Source organism: Suricata suricatta, chromosome 8 (assembly GCF_006229205.1).
Source record: "Suricata suricatta isolate VVHF042 chromosome 8, meerkat_22Aug2017_6uvM2_HiC, whole genome shotgun sequence".
NCBI classification, from domain to species: domain Eukaryota; kingdom Metazoa; phylum Chordata; class Mammalia; order Carnivora; family Herpestidae; genus Suricata; species Suricata suricatta.
The window spans coordinates 138,977,033-138,982,212 of record NC_043707.1 but is presented as its reverse complement, the minus strand read 5'-3'; the positions used below and the strand labels follow the sequence as shown (position 1 = coordinate 138,982,212).

General features: G+C 44.0%; 1 long non-coding RNA gene across 2 annotated transcripts in view; it reads left to right on the top strand.

Annotated features, from left to right (window-relative positions):
* The first annotated feature begins 765 nt into the window (after positions 1–765).
* The window catches only part of LOC115297887, an 11,438-nt gene continuing 7,023 nt past the window's right edge, over positions 766–5,180 (top strand). For both annotated transcript variants that reach the window (XR_003911510.1, XR_003911511.1), the window contains exon 1: positions 766–844. This is a non-coding gene — a long non-coding RNA (uncharacterized LOC115297887). The remainder of the gene's footprint in view (positions 845–5,180) is intronic.

Sequence of the window (5,180 nt, the reverse complement as noted above, 5' to 3'; positions counted from 1 at the left end):
ACGAGTTAATGGAGCAATGACTAACCAGTCCAGGGGGCCAGGGAGGAAAAACGGCTCCCCAGAACTATGGCCTTGGCAGCCAATTGCCTAGATTAAGATGTTCAAATACCTCCACAACTGAATTAGAAATGAGTTTGGAACTTTATCCAACTGTATAAGCCAATGTAAAGTGTTCCTAGAGACTGGGAGGAAGGCAAAGGGCTGTAGCTCTAGAAACAAGGTCCATAAAACGCTGGCCGTCAGTGTCCATGCAGCAGTCCTGGGACTCTGGTCCGGAACCAAGCCTCCTGGGTATTTGTGGGGTTGGCCATGCTCCAGGGGGGCACTGAACCATGCCAGAGTGAATGTATGCCTTTCAGCTACGCTATCAGAGAACCTCCCATGAACCTTGAAATAAAAGCAGTGACCACACAAAATGAATAAAGGAATTATGAAAAGTTAAGCAACAGTCCTCAACTTTTTCACACACACAAGAGAATACCTTTCCTTCTAGGTAAGGAAGCCCTTAATCCTGAGTTCAGTTGATGATGCCTAGAGTATAAAAGCATTTTAGAGTATTTTATTTTTGTGCAATTTGAGGCCCATGTAACAAGCCTCTTGCATACATTTTGGGGGTGGTGTGTGTATGTACTTGTTTCCCAGTGACTACGGTGAAATGGCTCTCATGGTGTGAATAAGGATGAAGATGACAATGATGGTGATGACAGGTTAGTTGTTGGGGTCTTCAGGTGCCCCATTATGACATCAGTCATCACTCCCCTGCCACAATCAGCTTCTGACCAAACTGGGAAATAAAATACAGAAAAAGGAGCCAATGGGGTCTAACACATGAACCATCTTACAGGTAAAGGTCAGATTGGATGATGCAGCCTCGGCTCCATGAGCCTTGTGAGCTGGAGGCATTGGGTAGACCTTCTTACCCTTCCCAGGGCTCCCCAAGGTGGACCCTAGAAGAGGAGAAGGGCACATTCAGGAGTTCCCCGAATTTACCAGATAGATCTCTGCATAGGGAAGGATGACACATCCTGGCAAAGAAGAGTTTTAGGGAAGCCAGGTGGGAGCCATGAACCGTGTTATCACCTCAACTGCCTTACATCTCATCTTCATAACAACCTAGGGTGGGCGTTGCCAGTTGTGTTGTGGAGACGAAGACTTGATGTGGCCCGAACATTAGATGGCTTATGCCAGGTAGCACAGCTAGTGAGTGAGAGCACAGCAAGTTTGAACTCTGGGATTTAAAGCCTGGAGCTTTCCCAACATGTTTATACCTGAAAATTTGTGGAAAGCCACAGTCCTCAAGTGGTTCAATGGCTCCTGGGAATTCGCAAACCTTTCTGGGGACTCTTCGGTGTCAGAACTATTTTCATCAGAGCACTAAGGTGTCATTTGCTGTCTTCACCCCACTCTCTCATGGGGGTGCAGGGGAGGTTCCCAGATGTTATGAAACATGTAGCATCATCACTGGTTAAACAGAGAAGCAGATGTGAGGATTCGACTGTCTTCTCTGAAGACAGAGATGAAAGAGATTGGTAAAACTTGTGAAATAATGCCATTCTCCTCACTAATATTTTTGTTTTATACAATATATTTCTCTTTATAAAAATGTTTATATTTCTGTGTAGTAGGCTTATTAGTTTAATGGAATAATAAATGTTTTATTTTTCCAAGTTTTAATTTCTAATATGATAGATCTGAACAGATATCAAGATCAATTAATATGATAAATCTGAATAGATATAAATATCTGAATAGGTATCAAATATTGGAATCTGGGAATCTGTGGGATTCTCAAATATTTTTTAAGAACATAAAAGGTTCCAGAGATTGAGAAGGTGGAGAACCATTGGTGTAGACCCTCATTTAATAGAATAAATATGGCCCTTTGGGGCTTTCATTTCTGTTCGGCATTCCAAAAGACTAGTTTAACTACCAGCAAACTTTGAAGCCTGGGTTTCCAGGGAAAGGCGAGGAGATGAAGCTGATATTTAATGTAGCTTGGGTACCTCATGAGAACTCAGAAAAACCATAATAAATATTGACCTCATCATTTTTCTTTTAAAAAATGTGTATGAGTTCTCATGAAGAAATGCCCCAAGCCAGGAAAATTCCAACACAGAATGGAAACACACACTTGGAAATTTTACTTTTTGCTTTCTCCACCTTTGATCTTATAAACAGAAATTCAGGACTCATATTTGTTCTGTCCTGAAAGAAGCAAGGCACCACTTATGAGCTTCTGGAAAGAACCAGCCCCTTTGGGACGAAGGCCCCAAGTACCATAGAGCTGTGGAGAGCTTGGATTGTGGTTTGATCTTTGTGAAGACACAGACACATGCCCCCCACTTTAAATGACCATCCCTTCCCCTACTTCTAGGGCAGCTGTGAGGAGTAATATGATTGCTTTAGTGGTAAGATTTTTGTAGCTCAGAAGAAAAACAGAGTATTGCCCTTGGACAAGGCAGTTGACATTTAAAGTGTCTCAATGCCAACGGAAGACTAGACCTTGAGGGGCCCTTGGGGATCAGCTTGGCCCAAGCCCCTCATTTTACTGGGGAGTGAATAGGGCTCACAGGGCTACTGCACCCACCCCAGGGTCTCCACCCCCCACTGCTTAGTCTCCACCACCAACGGTGGTGGGGTCTGGGAGTCTTGGGGTTCCGACCCTGTGGAGGTAAGCATCCTGTGGCTGGCAAGTGAATGTCACCCAGAGGGAAGATCAGGATGTGGTCCCAGCAAGGCCAAGTCTCAGCACTCACCAACTGCGTCCTCTGTCTCGTTAACCTTCCATCCCAACACACTGATTCTGCATCAAACTTACTTGCCCCCATCTTCTCTTATTGGTAAGGGAGTTCCTTAAACTGTGTCTCTAATAATTTTTGTTTTCCAATGTCTGACATGGCTTTCCTGACACATGCTTAATTAATTAACTAATGAATGAATGAATAAATACATAACATACAATGGGATAGGAGGTGCTCTATTTAGATAGAACAGGATGGCATGATTAAAATATTCGACCCTCTTAATGAACACCAAAATGACTTCTGAGCCTATCAGAGAGCTGTTTTCCATTTATGGTAGATGACATACTCTTTAGTTTCACCAAGTTTTGTTAAAACATACAGAACAGATTAGACTGACTGTCCTCAGGGACTTAGATGTTTGCTGACTGAAGGCGTGTGGAAGTGGGATCAACCAAAGGCTCTTCAGGTTGTGAGTTCCAGGATTTTGTGTGTGTGTCCACTTCATTCAAAAATACTACTAGGTGCCCACAGTAGGGCAGACGCTCTGTCCGATGTGGGGATACCACAATAAACCAGGTGAGGCCACCAAGCTGAGTCTCAGTGGGACGACTGAGCAAGCAATGACAATTTAATAGGAATGTCTGTGAGGCTTGATGGGACCACAAGTGGCGGACAGCTGCCCCAGCCTTGGGGAGATGTTCACAGGTGGAGGCGTCCGGCAGAAAGCTGACGGGAGGAGCCTGGGGAGGGAGGAGACTGTTTGGGGAGGTAGACCCGTTTGTGTGTAAGGCTGGAGGCAAGCAATGTTCACCTTCAAGGACGCCATTTGGCTGGAGTGCCAGGCTTTCCATCCAGTTTGGTGAGGACGACCTGAGCAGCCCTGCTGGCATGTGTCTGATTTCAGAAACAGTGAGACATGACAGGGAACGGTGGGGAGAGACAAATGAAAATCCTACTTCCATGGGTTTTTCTGACCAACCTCCCCAGAGCAAAAACATTTTCTAACCCAACACTTCCTGACTTCCCCAAATGAGAAAAAAAGAGGCCAAGCAAGATGTAATGTGGTCCAAGGCATGACCAGGTTGGAGACTTGACCTTGTGGCTCCCTGTCCTTAAGGAAGGAGCTTTCCAGCCTGGAAAATTGGCATCCCCATTCTGTGCTACACCAGCAGTTGCCCTGAAAGTTGAAGTTTCATGTGAGACACACATTTATCAAGGACAGGACAGTTTCAATGGTTATGAGAATATATGAAAGTGCTTTTTGGCTGATATTAAGTGGAGCAAAGTAGGTCAATATTGTCTGGAATAATGAACTTGAGTTTAATCAACATATCATAAGCAAAATTATGTGAAAAAGCATAGCAAGTTATTGTTGCTGTATTTGGTTATTTGACTACTTAATCTTCTAATATATGCACATAATAATGACATAATTTTACATGTGGGTAGAACTCATTTTTCTAAAATCATGCAACTGTGTTTAACAATATGTTAATAATGCATCATGTTACATTTGTGGGAAAACATTTTTAACATTGTACTTGTTGGATGACATTGGGTTGCCCTGTGTCTTCACATCCACAGGCAGCATGGGCTCAACACATAGCAGGTGCTTGATACAAGCGGGTAGAGTTAAGTTGAGGAGTGTTTCCCAAATCATTAGCTGTACCTGGACCAAAGAAGGGCTTTTTGCTAGTGTTGTGTGGTTGTCCCACAATTCATAACAGCCTGCAAAAGTTCTCAGACATTCTCTCTAACCTTGAGAGAAACAGAAATGTGAATCCTGGCATTAAAGGGACCAATTTTCACCAAGCTGGATTCTCATCTGGATCTCTCATAACTGTTGCACACCTTGGAAGATGAATCTGAGTGAGGCAGGGAGGAACAGAGAGAAAGACTCAGGGATTCCACTGATTAAGTGCTCGTGTTTAAGAATAGACCAGTGCCAGAAACCCCGAGGCATCCCTCCTGGCTGCATGGCTGGTTAAGCTTTGGTCCCTCTCACTTTGAGAAGGGCTAAATGGTATAATCCCCATTAAGTAAGTATCTGGTGCAGATAAGTGCTTTCAACAAACATTAATCATCTAATTATTACTGTCATCAATATCACCACCATCATCATAATCACCACCATCACCACCATCACCACCACCAACACCATCATCACCATCAACATCATCATCACCATCACCATCATCATCACCATCACCATTTCCATCATTATCATTATCATCACCATCATCATCACCATCACCACCATCATCATCACCATCATCACCACCACCACCATCATCACCATCACCATCATCACCATCATCACCACCGCCATCATCACAATCATCACCATCAACACCATTATCACCACCATCACCATCACCACCACCACCACCACCACCACCACCACCACCATCACCACCATCACATTCACCATCACCA